Below are 22,428 nucleotides of genomic sequence, written 5' to 3'. Positions count from 1 at the left end.
TTAACTTTGAACAGTGTGACCACACAATTTCTTTGTACACCTTGTTCCTGACTGAAGCAAGAAACATATATCATCTCTAAACCCCGTCAGCCTGAATGACATCGAAATCCCTGACATGAAGTGTCCGTCACACTTACTAAGTAGAGTAGATGTGATAAAGCCAACGCAGCTGAAAATGCCAATAACTTCCCGTCATCAGAAGTTGCCCTTTCAGGATAGTATAGGACTTTATGCTTTCCTAGTTAAAGGATATTATCAATAGTAGAGTCTATTAATTACATGTCTTTTGCTATTCTTTTATGGTATCTTGGCTTATCTAGTTATAAAATCAGTTTCCCCTTCTCATAACACTCAACACTTTCTTTGGAGAGCAACCTTATCTATACGTAAAAGAAATTGGGAAAGGCAATATTAAAGAGAGGAGAACTGAAGTAGAAGCCCCCCACCCAGAGAGGGCTTTTGGGTGTGAATGGATGAGTCGTGCATAATTTATGATACTGTTCAGTGCTTCAGACAACATGTTGCTTATTATATGGGTTGTGCTGATGATGTATTTCTGTTCTAGGCAGTCTAGGTTTGAATTACTAGTGTTTAGTACTTTCATAAAGGAGGTCGATTGCAATTTAAAAATCATCGCAGTTTGGTCTTTTTTTTGGGGGGGGGAGGTTCTCCTGCCATTCCCTTAAGCTAGATATTATTCAGTAATTTGGAGAAAAAAAGCCAAACAAATATAAATGTAAGTTCTGTTTACCAATCTGGTAAAATGTCTGATTCATTCACAAGTGATGTCATTTCAGAGGAAGAAAAAGAGTTGATGCAGAACCCTGAGACTATGGACATGCTGATATGGTCTATAATAGATTTTTACAAAGAGGCTATCAATTCTCCTGACTCAATCAAGCATATCTTTTGGCTGAGTTGGCAAATAGGGAGGATTTATTACTCACATGGGAAAAATCGACCAAGATGGACTACTTGGTATTGCAGACTACTTTTTTGTAGTAACCTCGTTCTTAAACATAATTAAAGAAATATTGATATAATTTAAAGAACATTCCTAAGTGCCTACAAACAGATAACTTCTTCATTCAAATTAAATTTTTATAGAAGGACATTTACAAGCTTTAGATTTCAATCAATACCTGTAATAATTCCGCATATATAGAAATGTCTTTTTTTAATATTCCCCAATTTAATAATCACCTCCCAACAAGCCACAGCTTTTTATTACACATAAAGAAAATATGCCCTTTTCAGTGCTTTAGAATATACATTTCCAGCAATTTTTGGGAAGATGCTTCCACGTTACCTTCTGCTAGGGCATCGTGCAAGTTTATTCTGTTGACATTTTTAGCAGTTTTGATGTTCTGTGCAGTAGGTGATGCAGCATAGTCTGTGCTTGATGTGTTTTCTGGAAGCATTATTTATTCATTTTGTAACAGTACTCCCTGCAGACCACATGGGAGTGTGGTCTCATTTTACAAGGTACTATACAAAAGCATAATGTAAGAGTGTTTCTGCCCCAGGGAACTTACAGTCTTACTATTACATATTTAGAAAGAACCAGGAGCATCGTGTTTTCCCTGTAAACAAGGACAAGCAAGTTAGAACTTATTTTTTGTGAAGGTCTGTACTGTGTCTGTAGTTTTCAGTGGTCCCCAGTTTAAGAAAGAGTGATTTCACATATGACGACAGAGTTAAGAAAGACACTTTGGAGCAAAACTGACGTTAGCATCCTCAAGCTGACATGGCTTTTCACTTTCCACAGCAAAACTCTTACAGCCTCCACCTGGGAGAAAGACCACAGATCCCCACTAGTACCGCTGTCTCATCTGGAAGGCTTTTCAGAGCTACTTTTAATCTTGTGCAAAAATCTGGAGGCTTTCCCATGAGTGTGAGAAGCCAGGATGCTATGGGGACCAGTTGATCCCCGTGGGATGGGCAGCCACGAGCCGAGGGCTGAGCTGCCACAAGGCCAGCAGGGCAGAGGCATCACTGGCCCTGGCGGGGCAGAGCTTGCTGTGATGGCAGATGGGGTCGCTCATCAACCCAGGTTATCAGGCAAGCTGATAATCAAGTGAATTTGTGGAGTTTACTGCTATTACCAGTCTTAAAATTATGTAAGCTATTAGAAAAATCTTGTCTATTTTGCTTCTCTGTTGATAGTAATGGCTGTTGCAAGTGGCTGCATTGGCAGTGTGATTTTTTTTCTCACTCTCTGGTGGGAGCTATTTGCTGGCCATGTTGGTAGCCTTCTGTAGTCTTTCAGCAATCCTTCAGGCTCAGGTAAAATTAATGGGTTGCTTTAAGGTGTCTGCATTTCTTGCTGACTGAAACGTTATAAACAGCAGGAAGCTGTTGAATTACTTCATGGGAAGAAAATCTGAGATGAGTTCATTGGGCATGTGGGGGAGCAATAGAGAAAGACCACTCAATACTGACAAATTATATAGCAAGGGGAAAGAGTCATGTGTTGTAGTTTGGAAGGTTTTGACTGGACATTCAGAAAATCTCTATGTGAGTGGCATGGAATTAGAATGGCTTCCCAAAGACCATGGGACCTCCGTCCTTGGAGGTCTTCAAGACTCAGCTAGGCAAAGCCATGGTTGATCAAGTGTTGACAATAATCCCGCTCTGAGTGGGACCTTATACTAGATGACGTCCAGATGCTTTCAGACAGCATGTCTGTGATCTGTGAAATATAATCCTCCAGTTTTCAGCTGGATTTCTTTTTCGTTGTGATTTTTCTCTAGAGATTCATTCATTCTCATCTTAAAATTGTTTACTGTGACAAAGTGGCAATACTCTGTCTAGGTTTCCTCTTGTCCAAGTTCCAGTTAAATCCACAAGAGTGTTCCTTACCTTCAGAGACTACAAAACAGGTTAAATTCTGTTTGCCTTAAAAACATTTTCTCTCTTTCATCTTTCCCTTTCCTCATGGGAAAAGATTGTTTCCAATTGCTGATGAAAACCCATTCTGAGCATGAAAGATCTAGAAGCAAAATCTTCTTTGTAGAGGGCTCTCAGGTAGAAAGCTTACTAGAAGGCTATTGGAGAATGTTTTTTTCTGACAATTTTTTATTTTAGTGCTGTGCCTGTAAAATTGGAGACCTAGCGTATCTCCACACTAAAAACTATAGGTCCAGCTAGGCCCAAATCAATAGCAGAAGTAATTTGGAAGGGCTGGTAGGACTGTTTGTATAAAACCAGACTGAAAGTCCTAGCAAGCACCGTTCTTGAGAGTACCTAGAATTTATTTTTTCTCTATGCCATCTCTTTCTTCTTTGCAAGACCCTTACTACTTGAGAGATTTTCAAGTTGGTTTAGTTTGGGTGTTTAAAATCACGATAGTCTTCTAGTCCACAGAAAGCGTAATGTTATTAAAGCCAGAGGGACTGTACATGGAAGCAGGATATTCAAGAGCTTGATGTCAGCCCTATTCTTAGTCAATCAAGATTAGCTTTGATGGCTTTTCATAACACCACTGACATTGTTATAAGTAGATCAGATGTAAAATATGGGGTAAAAAAGTAAATATTATGTTCAAATGTTGAAATTATGTTGGTTAATTGAAAAATCATACCACAATCACAGTCAAGTGTATATATTTAAATTTTTTCCTGGTCAGATAGGTAGTTTACATGGTAGAAGGTTAGTTACTGTTATACTCTTGTGAGAAAAGGAGTTTGATGAACTTAATCAAAGGTTTTTGATTGTTTGTTCTCCACTTTCAATGATGAAAATGTAATGATATTCTTACAGAAACAAAATTAAAAGAATGGATACATGTTTCTTCAGTAAGGCCCTCTTTTTCACTATTATGCAAGAAATGGAGACCATATTGAATTTCTCTTTTGTTACTGCCCATGGCAAACCTGTTCTCTCATTACAAAAGAAGAGGCAGAATAGTTTTCTTAGGAGCAAACTGTTCAAAAGAAGAAATATACCTCAACCTCTTTAAATATATACATATACAAATAATAAATGCGCATGCATATGTATATATATAAATAATGTGTACGTAAAGTAAGTGTAAATCTTCTAATCTTATTCTTTCATTTCTTACATTGTTCATCTGCTGAGTACTTAAAAATAAATCTTGGTATGTATCTAACACTGATATTGATGGAGAGTTTCCTCTACTATATGAAGTGAAGATGATATTAATAGTGAAGAAAACAGAACACTGCACCTTACTCATCCCTTCTCCCCGATAAAACTACATCTGCTATAGGCCTATTTTTTATTGTAATTTGATTGTGGCTTTTTGGTTAATATCAACAGCTCAAAACTGGGAGCACTACCTGTTTAAATGCACAATATGACATTAGTCTGTCCTGGAGAATTTTAACTTCTAATTTGAGAAAAAGAGAAATTTTGAGGGGTAAGAACAGGGAAAAAGGAGAAGCATTAAGGGCAATAAAAGTCATAGCAACTGTATGAATAATTTCTTCCATTGTTTCTAAAGGATCTTAGAGGGTTTATAAAATCTGTTATTCCTACATACATGTGCCAGTATCTTAGATTACTGCAGCAATGCCTGAATACTGCTTTTTACTAATACAAAATCATTTAGCTCTAAATAATATAATTTTGCTAAGACATTTCTTCTTTATATAAAAACACTTGCACTAACATATCTGGTTAGTCTGTTAATAAAACAACACTAAGTATTCACAATGCTCACCGTCATATATTGGTTAAGCCTAAATCTGAGTTACTTCTTTAAGACGATAGTCTAAAAGCTGCATTACATGAACTGGCACAAGACTCAGTTCTCTGCTTCTTGATACTTGTGTAAGGGTACTCTGGTGTTCATGAATATCACAAGTAATACAACTCATAAAAGCAAATTGTAAAAAAAAACCCAATAAACACAAACCAAAAACAAACCACCCAATGAACTAGTGTAAAGGGCTTTTTCTTTAGTTGTAATTTCTTATAAAACAAGAAGTTTTTAGCCTTTCTGATTTGCAAAGCAGTTACTTGCGTATCATGCACAAATCTCATACAGGACGTTGAAAGCATACAGTTTGGCCACTGTGCAAAAGGGATATTACAAGATAGCAGGCAAGACATTTTGTCTGAATTCCAAGGAGGTAAATTTTTTTCACTAGTTCGCTTGTGAAGATTTTGGCTTGCATGTAGTCATTTTATGCTCAGAGTTTAGAATATTTTCTAAACAAATACTTAGAGTAAACTATACAAGGTAAGGAACTATCAGCCTTAACAGAAGCAATTCTGACAAACAATTATTTTCATTTTAGCACTGACAATTATGTAAATGTGTTTGGAACAGCAATGGGCACCTTAATTATGACACCTAATTATACCAATTTATTTATACACCTCCTTGAACAACATTTTATTTATAACTCTCCCACTCATTCAAAGACAAGAAAAAGTAAAGCAGAATTTTATAGATGGTTGCTTTATCATTGAAACATAAACACAATATGAACTAGTTGAACTTGAACATTCACATGTATCGCATGTCCACATTGTGTTATGTTCTTTTTCTTTTCCAGCTTTCAAAGAAAGAAAACTTTTTATATCTCAGTATCTGATAGAAACACTTATATGAAAGAATGTTTCATTCCTGGTAAACATCTTTCAAATATGCACCATACTCAGAAAATGTAACCCAAAATTGCCTACATTCCTACATTCCCTCCTTTTTTAAAATTCTCACCATCTTTTTGCTGAAAATTATTTCCACTGTGTACATGAAACCACAATTTATAAAAGTATTTTATGAAGTCTAAGATCCCAGTTCTCTGCTTGAACAAATCTCGCAATCTTCCTTCTGGATTATCATCACATCTTGTACCCTGAATTTCATCCTTTTCAAGAGAAAAGTGTTCTTCTATAGACAAGCAGCATAGGTCTATGTAAATGATCATGATCAAAGTCCTTGCTTAGGACTATGTCTAGGGTAATGCAGTTAATAAATAATAGAAATAATGAATCAATGATAGTGTCTCATTGCTTTTCCAATTAGGCTCTACAGTCTATTAAATAAGTATTACACAGAGTGGCTGCATGAGTCTGAATCTTTCCATCTCTGAATTATCTGAATGGCTTTGGGATGGAGCACAGAGAGCTTCTTGAACATAGAAGTTGCTGCAGAAGCAGACTTACATGTGGTTAACAAGAATATGTTCTAGTGTGGGGGTTTTTTACCCACTGCACTGAGAGAAACAGGATTTTATAACTATATTTTTTAGAAATAAGCAAGACTTCTCTAATGAATGCACCTGACTTATCAGTTTCTCCTCCTAGAGGACACAAACCTACACAACCCCAACTACTGGTTAGCACTTGGCTAATGAGGCAGCATTATTATGTCATTATAAAACAGCTCACAACATGTTCTGAAGAGATTGCTGATCTGATCTTTACATTTTCATTTCTTTTCTTTGAAACATTTCTTGTCCAAGCTCTGTAATTGCCATTGAGTCCTTACATTAATTTCTTCACTGTTTTCTATCCAATGAAACAGTGATCATTTTGTGGGGGTTTTTTGGTTTGATGGGGGTTTTTTGTTGGTTTTGGGGTTTTTTTTTTGAGATGGGGATATTTGGGTTTTTTTAAACTAGTTTAACTTTGGAAAATAGGATTTTTTTTTTAATTCACTCATTTGTTAATCCTCATTTCTGTGTCCCAGAAGAAAAATCTGAAATATAGATCTTAGATTTGCATGCTTCTATTGTGCACTAATCTCACTTATTTATATTTCCTGACAACACTCTCACAGTATGTTTTATTAACCCTGTTTCAAGTTATTCTGTAAGATGTCCCAATCATACCGTAATTTAAAAATTATAGTCCAAGGTGCTGCCATTATCCCAAGATTCCTAGTATAGAATGAATCACACAGTCAAAGGTTTACATTTCAGTAATTGTGACTGGTGCAGCTCTTTCTAAAACTTCAGTTGTACATTTAGTATGACTAATAGCTTCTTGTCCCCAAACTTGATATATTTCTTCCTTTACATACAATTAAAGCATTCTCCTGAAGAAATTGGCTACTCGTGGTTTGGATGGGTGCACTCTTCGCTGGGTGACAAACTGGCTGGATGGCCGGGCCCAAAGAGTTGTGGTGAATGAAGTTTAATCCAGTTGGTGGCTGGTCACAGGTGGTGTTCCCCAGGGCTCAGTACTGGCGCCAGTTCTCTTTAATATCTTTATCAATGAGCTGGATGAGGGGATCGAGTATGTCCTCAGTAAGTTTGCAGACAACACCAAGTTGGGTGGGAGTGTTGGTCTGCTTGAGGGTAGAATGGCTCTACAGAGGAATCTGGACAGGCTGTATCAGTGAGCTCAGGCCAGCTGTATAAGGCTCAACAAGGCTAAATGCCGGGTCCTGCACTTGGGTCACAACAACCCCCTGCAATGCTACAGGCTTGGGGAAGAGTGGCTCAAAAGCTGCTGGCGGAAAAGGACCTGGGGGTGTTCGTCAACAGCCGGCTGAATATGAGCCAGCAGCATGCCCAAGTAGCCAAGAAGGCCAACAGCATCCTGGCTTGTATCAGCAATAGTGTGGCCAGCAGGATCAGGGAAGTGATCGTCCCCCTGCACTTGGCACTGGTGAGGCTGCACCTCGAGTACTGTGTTCAGTTTTGGGCCCCTCACTACAAGAAGAACATTGAGGTGCTGGAGTGTGTCCAAAGAAGGGCAATGAAGCTGGTGAAGGGTCTACAGAACAGGTCTTATGAGGAACAGCTGAGGGAACTGAGGTTGTTTAGTCTGGAGAAAAGGAGAATGAGAGCAGACCTTCTTGCGCTCTACAACTACCTGAAAGGAGGCTGTAGCCAGGTGGGGGTCCATCTCTTCTCCCAAGTAACAAGCAATAGGACAAGAGGAAAAGGCCTCAAGCAGTGCCAGGGGAGGTTTAGATTGGATATTAGGAAAACTTTCTTCACCAGGTGTTGTCAATCATTGGAACAGGCTGCCCAGGAAAGTGGTTGAGTCACCATCCCTGGGGGTATTTAAAAAACATGTAGATGTGGTGCTTAGGGACATAGTTCAGTGGTGGACTTGGCAGTGCTAGGTTAATGGTTGGACTTGATGATCTTAAAGGTCTTTTCCAACCTAAATGATTCTATGATTCTATGAAAGTTATATTTTCAGGCATGAGAGGTCAAAATTACCTACCAACAAATAAGACGACTAAAGTTGAATAAAATAGAGATGATTTTTTTTTACCCAGAGGAATCAGAGGGAACTAAACAGAGTGAGGAAGTAGAACAAGACTGAGAACAAATTTGACAAATTCTGTGTTTGACAGAAACCTTCCACTTTCCCCCCCACCCCCCCCTCCTGTTTTATTTGTCTCATCCTTTTTTGCTAAAGTTTTTTTCAGTAAAACAAAACTTATTCTTTTCATAGCTGTTGTTTGAGAAGCTCTGGACAGAATTTCACCTCAGACTTGTAACTTTAACATTTATGGGAGAGTAGGATCCGGAACAAACCACTGTGCCCAAACTAGAGATCTCAGCTCAGATCAGAGCCTGAAACTTAGTATTCAGCACAATTTGAATGGGAACATCACATGCAAGAGCATTTGAAGTTGGGGAAGTTCTTGATGTAAGCCTTTAATATGAGGAATGCAGGAGCGGACATTTGTACTTTGCTTACAAACTACAGGAAGCTACTATTCTAAGAGGACTGCTAGCTGGATCAGGGTTCGTTTCTATGAGAAAAATATACTATATATTCATGAGTGTCCTCAGTGGGGCTGATTCTGAGATAGAAGCACATGGTTGATACCTTCCCTTTTGGCAGATTTGTTTTCAAATTGGTATCAGTAATTTGGTTCCATGGAAAGAATAATGTCTAGGTAAATAATGGAGCTGAGACTGAGAGTGCTGAGCTTGGAGCCCTAGAACAACAGAATATTTCTGATGACTCTCAGCTGGATGGTGGTATTTTCCCACATAAGTGCTGTAAAGATACGTTAAAGAATTGCAGAGCCTTTCAAAGCTCTAAACAACTTGCATTCTGCATGTCATTAAGAGTGCTGGGGATATCTACAATGCATCTGTTCACAGGTATGCACAGGCATCCCTGAGAAGGCTTTAAATCATATATCCTGGGACTCTGTAGTCTTGAAGTCATAGCAGTGTGGGCTTCAGCTGCCAAGAACCTGTCAGTGTTCTGGTGAGTTTGTGCAATCTGCTATAATACCTGAACTGTTTTGGTACATGAGCTAGTTGAAGGATGTTTACACGAGCTGCAGTTCTGTGCACCTGGACGACAGTGAACATCCTTCACTTTGTAGCTACAGTGCAGATCATAGTGTAAAAACCCACATATGGGTACATGGAAACATTCATAAGTAGAACTGTACCATCTGCCTACTAGTTTGCACTCAGTTTCTTTCCAGTGAACAGAAGTACCGTTACATCTGCCTTGTGAAACTGCTTGTAGCTGCTCAGTTCATACAGTCCATACAACTGCTGATCCCAGTCCTTGCACAGTTGGGATGTAGAAACAGGGAGCAATACTGGTGACATGGCAGTCCAGACTTCTTGACTCTTGTTTGCTCAGAACCACTATGCTTTTCATATAGTCTTCAAGAACAGCAGGTTTTGAGTTTCTTGGTGTAGTGGGTTCATCTTTGTTTCTATTTTTACACCATCAAGAAGTTACTATGCTAAACACTGCTTCTAATTTAGATATAGCCTACTTGTAGGGAGACATATAAAAGAGACAAATAACTTCAATCATATTATTATGAGAACTAGAAAGGAATCTTTTAAATGTCCAGTTCATTCAGAATCCCCCACTGATGTCTTTAACAACAGCATGCGTTAAAATCACAGATAATTCATCTTGTAATTTTTGCTATAGTACTCAGATTATCAAAGTTGTCATTAGGTAGAGGTTAGAGTGGATGCAGCACCAAGAGAAACTGAGTGTCCAAGTCCCTTCAGTAGCTTTGGAAATTTCAGTCATGCAGTCAAGCCTTGTGTCTTTTGAGTCACCGACATATTACTGACTTCACTGCTCTGCAGAGGAAAAGACAAATAAAAACAAAACCATCACCTCCAGTTAAGGAATTCCTTCAACAACAAGGAATCTTTAAATGTGTACTCATTTGGCAGCAGCATTATTGTAAGATGATTATACAGCATATGAATGTTTATTGCCTGACTTTAAGATGCACAATGTAAGATTAACAATTGTAGTGGGTTTTTTTTCTATAAATGCCGTATTTCTGCTATTGTGTTTGCAGAATACAGCTAGATAATAATTGATTCTGTGACAGGGATTGGCTAATTTGCCAACAGTATAGTATAAAACACATTTATACAGTCAATTACACCCAAGTGCATGGCCTATTTGCTTTATAATTTCATAAACTTGCCAGCAATTTAAATAAAAAAGTTCCATTAAATTATCATATCATGTGATAGAATGATATTGCCAAGTATATTAAACCATGTGTGTTCAGCCAGAATTAATTAAATATTATTACTTTTTTCTTATTAACACATTGAACCTATCCTTCCTACTCAGTACTAGAAATAGAAGCCTATTAGTGAACAAAGTAAACTTAAGGGCAAAGTTTAAACATTTTCCTGAGGGTGCTTCATTAAAATTCCTAGTTCTTTTGTTTAAACATTTGCTCATGGTAAATGTACTTGTATTGTGAAAATATTTTATGTTCTTAGATATGAATACTGGAAAAGTTTAAAGGTAATCTTTAATAATAATATTCAGACATTTGAGGCAGATCTGATCTTACTTTTCTCATCCAAATCAGGAGTCTCAGAAATAACTCCAAATGTTTTTGGTTTCTATGTATGTTCTGAATTCTATTCCTTACTTATTTTTTGTCATGTTTTGATAGCATTATGAGGTAAAAAGAAATATTAATGATTCAGTAAGACCATTATCTGAAGTCTTCCCATCTCCCACTGTCAAACAGCGAAATAAAGTAGGAAATGCCTGTTTTGTGTGAAATATATTAACAAGATGGCTCAGAGGATCTTGTTATTTGAAGAAGATGGCAACGAACTGTAAGAATTAACATTTTTATATAACTTTAATACAAATTGACCCAAGTTATAAAATAAAAACTTCTCAACAGCCTGTACTACACACGCACAAACATGCCTCCTCTTTTTCTCTTGTCAGGTGTTGGAGTTTCAGGCACTGTCTGAGCTCTCTGGGTTTTGAAACACAGGGGATCCTTTTAGGGAAAGCTTTATCTTCTCATTTTTAAAAGACTTTTAGAAAACCCCAAATTTAAAAAGTGCAGCTTTGTAATTACTGCTGTGCATTTAGTTTAATAAGATAGTGTGTTTGAAAGTGGATAAGCGTATCTTTAACAGCAGTCTACCAGGAATCAGCAGAAATAATTACCGTCAAGATTTAATTATGTCAGACAAGAGTATCTGTCCTGAATAACGCAGTCAACAGTAGAAGCTGGCATTGCTGTATGTTCAAGCCAGTTCTCTGTCTACTTCTGTTAAACATAGTGTTAGCTTTTCTGCTGTGACTGAAAAGAATTATGTATGATACAAAAAGAGAGAAATATGAACAAAAGGATCTTTTGGAAGAATTGGGCTTCGCCCTTCTCTCACAAGGAAGACATTGATCAGAAACATCTTTGCAGGTTAATGTGGGAGCAGTACTGTAAGACAGTGTAAAGGAGATCAGAATAGGTCTTGCCGTGTTCATGTGTAACAATCTCTTCTTTATCTGTTACTGCTTCTTAAGATGAACTTCAGAAATGATGTAAAACAATTTTGACTGTGATGATGTTGACTTTCTGATTTTTAAGGAAGGCTTTCATTAGAACGTCTCCAAACTATGCAAAATACTATAGTTTGTGTTGGTGCCAAACCAAAATATGAAGTTTTTGATTATTCAAGTGAGTGGTGTTATTGAGCAAAGCAAATCTATAATCTGAGTAAATATTACACAGTATTATTAAAAAAGCTTAAAAAAAAAAGAAAGAGAAAAGAATTGTACTAGACTTAATTAAGGCTTCAAGTAAAGCTTGCTTTTATTGGCAATTTTTTTGTTGCAACAAGAAAACTAAAAATTAAGAGGATGGTTGGCAGCAATATTGATATGCTAATGGATAAACATGCTAATTTAGAAAAAAACTAATCAGCAAAGACATTACTAATGGAAATGTACTGGAAAATGGCTAATGCTGTATGCAGACCTGGTATCTACAAAATTAAGAAGAAATCATTTTGTGTTTATAATTGTAACTTGAAAGCTAAGCCTTGATCTTCTCTCTGCTTTGCTTTGGTTAGTATTTAAAGATATTTCAGATGACCTGGCCTGGTACCATGACACCTGTTTAGCTTCTCTATAATCATGCTGCTAAAATTACATGTTCTGTTTACTGATAGGAGAGCTACAAATCTTGCGGTTTTTTCTATCATCTAATTTACAAGTGTCTCCAGACAAAGAGACCCTTCAAATTAAAGAGTATGCATGAATCCGGTTTTCTGACTGAGGTGTGGTAGAACATCTCTGTTTATCAGCACTACACATTCACTACCTCAAGATTTGAAAGAGGAATGATACATTTAGGCACTGGAGTAAGACTTTGACAATACTTAGTGTTGTCTCTGCTTTGTTTACATCATAATCAATGGCTTTAGTTACAGCTGAGTTAAACCAGTTCTAAGTATTTTCTGACATCCCACTATCACTCGTGTGCCTTTTTTTTTTTTTTTTCCCCCAGAGATGGCTGTTTTGAATACATTTCTAGTGGGTACACACTGTACTTCGAATTTTAGTCTGCATTCTGAGTGCACTGTTGTAAAACAGCTTATTAGCTTATGGTATCAAAAGTTTCTGAGGTCTTTTTAAGCATTATAATATTTTCTGAGTTGGAAACAGTATCATTCAAAGATATCATTAAAGAATTAAACAATAGATATTGTTCTACAACAGTTTTCAGAATTGTCCGGTGTGTTGGGGAGGTGTAGAGGACAAAACTTAAGTGCTTAGAGTTGTACAGTCTGTAAGGTTGAACATGATTGAAGGTTGGAAACGATCCAGTTTAGCGGGAAGTTAAAGTTTGAAGGTCTGGGTTATGTGAACTCAAGATCCAGGGAACATTTTAACTACTAATCCTGCATATGTACTTCTCAAACCACTTTGGACAGTTTTCATGTAGTCTTATTTCCTATTCATTTGAAAGAAACACTGGGATATGCTGGGATTAAGACTGGTTTTAAACACACATATACTTAACACTAACGGAAGGAAATCTTTTCTCCCTATCACAGCCAACAGATCTCAAATTTTACCTTCCCCTAAGAGGAAATAGTGCAGATGTGCATAACTGTAGCCAGACTAATGCAGACTTTTAAAGCTTATTTATTTTGTTTTCATAGTTTTGTTTCATGTAAATCATCAAGAATAGGCTTTCTTTAAATTGAAATACATTTGTCTGAAGGCGATATGGATGTATCGCATAGACTTAAATAATTTGAAATCAGTTTAAATCAATCATTATGCCTTGCAACATAAGGCTAGGTCAGAAGACCTGTTGACACTGGAAAATTGCCCAAGTCTAATGTTCATAGGATACACCTAAAAGGCCTAAACCCTCAAGAATTTTCTAAGCCAAAAGAATTCTAAAAGAATTTTCATGTCCTAATAAACCCCAGGATTTCATGTTTTATGTCCTGAAACAGTAAATTAATTAGTATAACTCCCCTGGCTCTGACTGAATGCATAGTAAATTGTCATGATTCTTTTTTAAGGATAACAGAAGATATCTATAAAATTAAGAAGAACTAATCTTTTTGGCAGATTGGCATAGGACTAAATAAAATTGAGTTCTACAAGATTATTGTAGATGAGGGAGATTTACTCAATCATATATGATTACCCTATAAGCAAGAAAACAGGCTATGACAACAAATGGGTCATTCACTTTGGATGCAGACATGGTATCTGAACATAGAGAATTTAGAAGCATTTATTAAGACACTATTTGATATTTTTCTATTAAAGTTTACACAGCTCAGAATATTAACTGAAAATAAGAACTTAATATTGAATGCAGAAAAATTCTTGCCCTCCACCCACAGATCCAGACACATAGTGTAACATAACCATTCACAAGTGCCTCAAGATTTGGAAACTTTACTTGCTTTTTCATTTATTTATCAATAAAAATAAATTGGAGAGGAGATAAACAGCATAAAGCTTGTTCCAAATAAACAAAGAACAACAAAAAAAAAAATTCATTAAGACTGATTGTGAGGAAAATAGCCGTTGTTGTCCTGAATTGAAAATTCAGTGATGAAATAAGAAGAAATGAGGCTATTGACAAAAACAATTTAAATAAAAAATATTACAGTTATAATGAAATTACAATGACTTGTATGATACAATGAATATACTTGATCATCCTCCGACAAGTGAGAGTACTCACAATGGACAATCTCCTTGAGGTTATATGTTTCTAACTCACACAGCTAAAACTTTATTAAAAAAATGCATTCATCCACATATAGGATGTTAAATGTGTGGAATAAATTATTTATTTAAGATGTTATGCTTATTTCTTTTATCACAAAATTCATTCAATTTCATTCAGAATTTCCTGACTAAAATTTTTTTGAAACAGAAGATAAATCAAATTTGTGTAAAGCAGATTAATAATGAGTCACAAGCTGCTTAGGGACTATCATCTGATGCTGGGGCCTGGAGATGCAACTCTGTGCATTTTGGAGATTTTAATCTGAAGTAGCTTTACTGTGGTCCTGTGAACTGAAGACCCATTAGCAGCTAGAGTACATTATGTGCACTCCTGAAGCACAATGTCTGGATTCATCCAAATAATCGATATCATACTTTCTGAGGCTATTTCATGACACAAACAAAGTACAGACTGGAAAAAGACAAATGTTGTACCCATCTGAAAAGAGGACAAGAAAGAGAAACCAAGGATCTACAGGCCAGCCAGGCAAGCTTCAGTCCTCTGGAACGTTATAGAACAAATCCTCCTGGAAGCCATTTCTGAGCACGTCCAAGTCAAGACAGTGATGGAAAAGTCAGCATGGATTTGCCAAGGACAAATCATGCCTAATCAACATGACTGCCTTCCATGATGAGATGACTGTCTTTGTGGTGAAGAGTGGTGGGTAGGGTATGCTCACTTTTGCCAGGTTTTGGTATGGTCTCCTACAATATCCTTTTAGCCAGACTGATGAGATAAGGACTGGATATGTGAACAATTATATGACTAGAAAATTGTCCAGGCTTATTAGCCTGAAGAATGTGGATCAGAGGGAGAGAGTCCAATTGGTCAAAATAATGGTGTGTTTAATGTCTTTATAAATGACCTGGACAATGGGACAGAGTGCACTCTCAGCAAGTTTATGGATGATATAAAATTGGAGAGAGTAGCTCATATGCTGGAGGGTAGGGCTGCCATTCAGAGGAACTTTAACAGGCTGGAGAAATGGGCTGACAGGAACTTTATGAAGTTCAACAAAGGCAAATGCAAGTGTCCTTCCCTCCCCCCAAGCAGTGTAGGCTGGGGGCCAACTGGCTAGAAAGCAGCTTTGCAGAGAAAGGTCTGGGGGTCTTAGTGAACAACAGGTTGAACAAGTCGGCTGTGCACCTTGGCAGCAAAGAAGGCTGAGCTGTATTAGCAAGAGTGTAGCCAATAGGTCAAGGCAAGTTGTTCTTTGTTCAGCACTTCTGACATCACTTCTGAATTATTATGTCCATTTTGGTCTCTTCAGTGCAAGAAAGATATTGACTTGCTGGAGTGAGTGTGATGGAGGTAGCTGGAGCGCACGATGTATAAGGAGAGGCTGAAAAAAAACAGGTTTGTTCAGCCTTGAGAAGAGAAGGCTCAGGAGGAATCTTACTGCTGTCTGACTAGCTACTGGGAGTTTGTAGAGAAGACAGAACCAGTACCTTTCACACAGTGTTGGGACAAAAGACAACAGATAGCACTTGTAAAGCTGGAAATTCCAACTCAATAAAAATAAAGACTTTTTCTGACCATGAAGGTGGCTAGTCATCGGGTCAGGTTTCCCACAAAGATTATGGGATCTGCATTTTTTGAGATTTTTAAAACTTATCTGGACAAAACCATTACCAACCTGATCTAACCAGACCTGCACTGAGCAGGGCCCTGGATGAGAGCACCTGCAAAGAACCCTTCAAATCTTAATTATTCTATAGTTCTGTGATTGTCAGTAAGTTGGGGGCAGTCAGGACACCTGCTTCAAAAGTCTATTCCTGGTTTGAAGTAAAATATTAATGTAGCTGCCTCCTGACTTATATAATATTTTTCCAGTGAAAAACTTTTGATTTACTCTAACATTATAGTGTTATAACACTATAATGAATTCCCTAAATACTTTGTAGGTAAATAAGGTCAGGAAAACAAAAAAATTACTTGAGGTATGTTTATAGTTTGTAATTTATTGATTATTAATAACTGTAGCCCAGTATTTCTAAAACACTTTTTCACTCATTAGGTAAATAGAATCACAAGCTTTGCTATAGATGGCATAGGAGAATTTTTTTTTTCTTTTAAAGACAGATTCTGGTTAATTACTGCTTGGTTGCTGTTACCACAGGTCAAGTGATTCAGTATTATGCATTCTGTAATATACTTTGCATTTAGCAATACTGGATATATACGAATATGAAAGTTACTAGATGTAATCTTACTTAATTCTACAAAACCCTTTTTATAGGATAGTATTTATTTATTTTTTTATCCACATCTGATAGGCTGACACATCTGATGGTCACTTGTCTCTTCACTTTAAATGTTCAAAGATGTATAAATAATTTGTGTACCCATTCAAAGTAAAAATTTCATCAACAATATAATTGCAGAATTATTACTAAAGTCCTCTTATAGCAAGTTTCAGTGGTAGTATAAAAGAGAGGATTAAAGCATGAATGGCAGCTAAAATGATTGCAAAAGGATTGTTTAACCTAATCAGAGATAATGAGCCTTAGTGGATTTAAAAGTGCTTATAAACAACCAAGTATTAGTCACAAAAATTCGTACTCGGCTCTTTGTTGTATTCTGAAGACAGAGACAAATTTTGCTCCCATTGTACATATAGGGCTCTTATTTTCCTTGTTGGAGTCCATGCATTTCATCTTTGGCTTTAGGTTAATTACCAAAATGTACAGTTCTTTGCAGTGGTTCTTCCTGTAGAAATATAAGGATCACCCTCTTTGCAACTGGTTGGTGGACCACATGATCTATCGTGGATCCTTTTGGACTTATTTTTTATTATTTCGATTGAAATACCATCTTGTCTTTACCTCATTCTTTCCTGGAAATAGAATATTATTACACTGGGTAATGAGTTACGTACCACCATTTAAAATGCTATTAAGTATAGGTGTCTCTCCCCATAACTGTAATTCTATAGGTACTTAAACAAAAGAAATACTGTAGACCTTTTTGAGGGACAATTTTTCAGGAAGGTGACACATACATTACTCAAGCATAAGAAATACAAATAGCTGTAACATATTTATGCCTTTTACAGGCATTCTAACCTTTTTAGAAAATGGCTATAATTTGGAGATATAATGTGAAGGGAGTGTTCTTAATGCTACATTAATTACAAGAGCTCACTTTCATTCCCTCTTTGGAGACATTTTTGTATTTTTATATGAAAAGATGCATATAATATTGTGGCAATAATGAGCTTAATGTAACTGGAAGCTATCAGATAAGATTGTATCAAAATTTCAAATACAAATAGCACCAAAAAAATAATCTGTATGCCTGAACGTCTTTGTATCTCACATACTGAAAACTTTTTTCCTTGCCACTAAGTGGCACTGTATTATTTGTAGTTGGCTTTTCAGGTCATATTAAAAACCCTTTGGGCCAAATTTATTCCTGATACAGCCTCATTAAGTCAATGGAGTTACATGTGAAATGAATTTGGCCCAGAGTTTTAAAGGCACCTAATTCTAAAGCATTGCTGTAAATTTCCATTGTGGAGACCCAGGAGAAAAATAAAAGTCAGTTAGCATTTAATCTTGCAAGCAGCTGACCCTTTCATTTGGTGTTTAACTGTTTCATTATAATTTTTTCCTACCAAATTAGCCCTAGTTAAAAAGGATCATCTTATCTATTTCAGTAGGACTGTCAGTAACTTTTGATTTAAAAATGGATGAGCTCTGTGCTCTTTGTGTTCACCCTTAATTTTCATTAATATTATATATTTTGAAATGCATGCGAATATGAAAAAATCTGCTATTGGAAACTTTGTTATACTCTAGCAAAATATGTCAAGGAATAAAGAACTGAAGATGATTGGGTTTGTCCAATGTCACCCTTTGCTCTCTTTCTTGTTTCCTTACAGTGACAGAAGAGTAAATAGGCACATAAGAATTTTCAAAACAGTGCTTAAAGTCTCTTTTATCTTTGACTTATCACTGTGCAGAAAACACAGAAATATGTTACTAAGTCTTGAGACACCGTAAACATTTAAGCAAAACTGCTTACACCTTTGACATAAGACAATCCTTTCCTTCTTAATATACGTATAAATTGTCACTTGCTTAGATAGCAAAAGAAAATGACAGCTATTTTCCCGAATCTTTAGTAAAGAGGTAGTTTATTTAGTCCTTTATATATGAACTGAGAGCTTTAGTTGAGAACGAAGGACTGGGTTCACATCCAAAAGCTGTCTCGTTGGCTTCGCACAGACCAAGGAACGTGTGCATGAGAATGGAACATGGCCCGAGATCTCTGGTGGAGGAAAGGATGTCCGTATGCCAAAACCTTACCTTTGGAGGTGGGACTCCACGAGCTCTCTGCCTGGGTCTGGCAAATATTTCCCTTTCTGTTTTCTATTGGGCAACTACATTGTTTATTCTTTCCATAACGGCAGTACAAATATTTCTTTACTAGTAGGTCCTAGCACTGCATTATCAATACGTGCAAGGATATTTTGAGATAATTTTGTATATTTTCTGATAAGAGCTAACTGATCATTTGTAAAATGGAAGAGATATTACTCCCTAATTCTCTGTGAAGTTGGACTCCTTATGGACTATTACAATATTGCTTCTGAAATGCCTTGGGGATTTTGGACTGCAGATAACTGTAGAAGCATATGATTTATTATAGCTTGGATTCCTCACTTTCTTCACAGTGTTGATTTTGTTAAAAACAGGAGTATTTTTTTTTTCTATATCTAATACTAATCCTCATTTAAGGCTTACTGACTTTCTGAGAAGCCCAAAATGACAGAAACTGTGTGAGAGTGGTAAGGCCAATTGGGAGAGATCTAACCTTTTATTAGGCCATTTGATATAGTCAGGTAAAAGAGAGGAGCTTTTGGACACACCAATATAATCTCAAATGTACGTAATCTTTTTTGGATATTAGAAGCAGAAGCAATGTTGATTAAAACTATCTTTGCAGAGTGCATGGAGACTTGGAAATCCGCCTTACATTATGTGACCAAACCAGGAACTAGTGGGAAAATTTCAAATGCTGCTTCTTTATTGTAACTTCAATCTGGCCTTAAAAACACAAACTCATGGAATAATCTCAAATACTAGAATTCTTTCTCTGATATTAGAATTTAGAGTGGCAACAAATATACACCTTTGTGTGCTTCTGTTTGGGATGTTGCTTATTTATTTTTATTATTAATAAATATATGAACAATGTATACTTGACAGGATCACAGTAGAATCTCTTGTAAGTACTTCCCTTTTAGCAGTGTCTATCCGTATCTGTTTTCTGATTTAGCTGCCAATATTAGTCAGAATAAATTCATATTCAGACATCGCAGGAAAAATGTCCTGACTTGGAAAACTACTCCACTTTCATATTTCTCCCAGCTTTTAATCAAAACATGAAAGTTGTGAATACAAAATTAATGTTAAAATATTGCGAGCATTAGGAAAATTATCTGCAAAGGATGCTTAAAGGCAACTGTTTTAAAAAAAAGCTTAAGTTTGGAGCAGCTGACTTGGCTTTCACAGTTCAAATTTATCCCCAGCAGAAAATTTGTTCACAAAATGTGCATTGGGCTAACACGTGCCTGCTGTATGTGGTGCCAATCTCTAGCTGGATCCACATGAATGAACTTTGGAACTGGAATTGTGTACCGACTGTGAGAGTCAACGCTGAGAATGATGTAGTCTTAACATTGTTGACAGCATACTGCAAATACACATGATCTGGTTGATCCAGCAGAAGTTTCACCATCTCTGTACTGATGTCCATTTTAATATCATTGTTGGCTAAGTTTTCTGCACAGATAGCCTCCTGTTACATGATGCAGTAAGCTGAAGCTACATCGTTACTTATCCAGACTAAACCCTGAAAGAGCAATAAATCCCATCATGATGTCTAAGTTTACTTACTGGAATGCTTCATGCATGAAGTAACATTGTGCTTTTCCTCTTGCTCAGTACTTTTTCATATTAGCCCAAGCTATTGCAATCTTATTTCTGCAGACCATTTTTATATTAGGTATTACTAAATTGGAGCACTGACTATGAAATCACTGCAGTTTAAGGCCATTAATAAGGTCAGTCTAGCAACATTTAAGAACTGATCTGTTACTTCTTTGCTGACATCTGTGTTCATGAACCAATTGCCATTTAAAGATCCCATCTGACATTTTCAGCTGATAACCATTATGCCATTATGATGAGTCCTATGAGAAAGGTCTGTAGCCACTGTATTTATTAAATTTTTGTCCTTCCCACTTGTTAAAAAAAGCCTTCAGGTTCATTATTTCATTGTTGTAAGGGTTGAGGAGAAAAAAAGTAGGGGTTTTTGGACCATGAATCAATTTTTCTTTCTAGTGCTTCTCTTTCGCTTCAGAAGAAAAAAATGACCCCGCATATGTAGGTTGTTATAAGATACTATATTTGATTTGAATCTGTTGACTGGCATACACAGTGTTTCTAAATAAGGAGTAGGAGATAAGGACTTTTGGACTTAGTATAGTCAATGTTTTCATACAGATTACACAAAGATGTTTTAAATGAAGCAAAATCAAATTCAATATAATAAAAGGCTGTCCTTTCATAAATCACACATAAAAATACAAATAAAGTAATTTGTAATGCATATCTGCATATAACATTATTATGTCCCCAAACTACTTTTAGTAAAAAGCTATCTACTCTCAACTGCAGTAGAAGTATTAACTCTCTTCCTCCATTATCTTCCAGGAATAAGAACTAAAAAGTAAATAAAGTCTCCTGTATTTGGCTCATAGTAGGTAACAGTAGTAACAATATTTACTAAAGAAGCAAAACCTGTGTTAGCCAGTTTATCCAAGAATAAATCTTTAAGCTGTTTGCCCTCTGATGAGTATCTGGATTTCCAGCTGAACTATCTGGGAACCAAGAGCACAATTCTGCAGGGAGATGATAAGTTCTGAATGTGAGAATATCATGGCTAGGCAAAAAGATATCTACTGCAAGGTCAGCTGATAAAAGTGAGTACAAATGCACAAACTCTAATTAATGCAAGATAGAGCGTGTCTCTGTGAGAAAAAGATACCTAAGTTTAATATGTAGTATGAGAAGCTTCTAAAAAAAGAGCCTTCACCAAACATTTCCTTCATGTTGCAGATAGAAAGGATAATACAAAGTGTTATTTGAGTTTGTTTAGTGGTAAAGGGAAAGATGGCACACCACCTTGTCTTGAACGTTACACTGAATTAACGCATCTCCGCCCTACCACTCATCCCACATTGCTTTCTATATATATTGTCTCTATTGACTGCACGCTATGGGTATTATCTCACATCTGCGGTAGAAAATGCATTTATCCTACCGTTCATATGTGGTAACATGAGTTTTGTAGAGAATTCAGTACTTGCTTTCTGAGATTATATATCTCAGAGTGCTGAATGCTAGTTCACACCAAGTCTGTGAGGAGGCTTGGAGTCATACCCGTGATTTGCGAAGACTGCAGCCTACGCACACCTACAACTTACCCATACTTAGAGAGATCATAGAAACCTAAGTAGATGGCACGGTAACCTAAATATGTAGCACCTGGGGCTTTGCACGTTTTCTCAGGCCCTTTTAACTCTGCTCCTATACTTTTTTTTTTTTTTTTTTTTTTTCGCCATTCTATGGGGTGGCTGACCAATGTATGCATAAAACTGTGAGATGTGCTTATCTTTTTATATCAGGGCCAGTATCTCCCACAGACACCTATATAACCAGCAATGACCTACATAAATCCTCACATAAGTTGCTTTAAATTATATGTGTCAAGCTGCAGGTGTTTCTGCACTAGTCAATAAGGGTTGTTTTTTCAACAAAGCTTGTTGTTTTGCTGGTTATTTCAGTTTAGAAAGCTTGATGAAAAAAAAAGTCTCTATGATTTGGCAGAAATAAAGGTTTTGTGATCCACTATTTTTTATGCAACTTGAGAATGTGCTGGTTCCTGAT

Source organism: Balearica regulorum, chromosome 2 (genome assembly GCF_011004875.1).
Source record: "Balearica regulorum gibbericeps isolate bBalReg1 chromosome 2, bBalReg1.pri, whole genome shotgun sequence".
NCBI classification, from domain to species: domain Eukaryota; kingdom Metazoa; phylum Chordata; class Aves; order Gruiformes; family Gruidae; genus Balearica; species Balearica regulorum.
The sequence above is the reverse complement of the archived record's forward strand: the minus strand, read 5'-3'. Positions refer to the sequence as shown.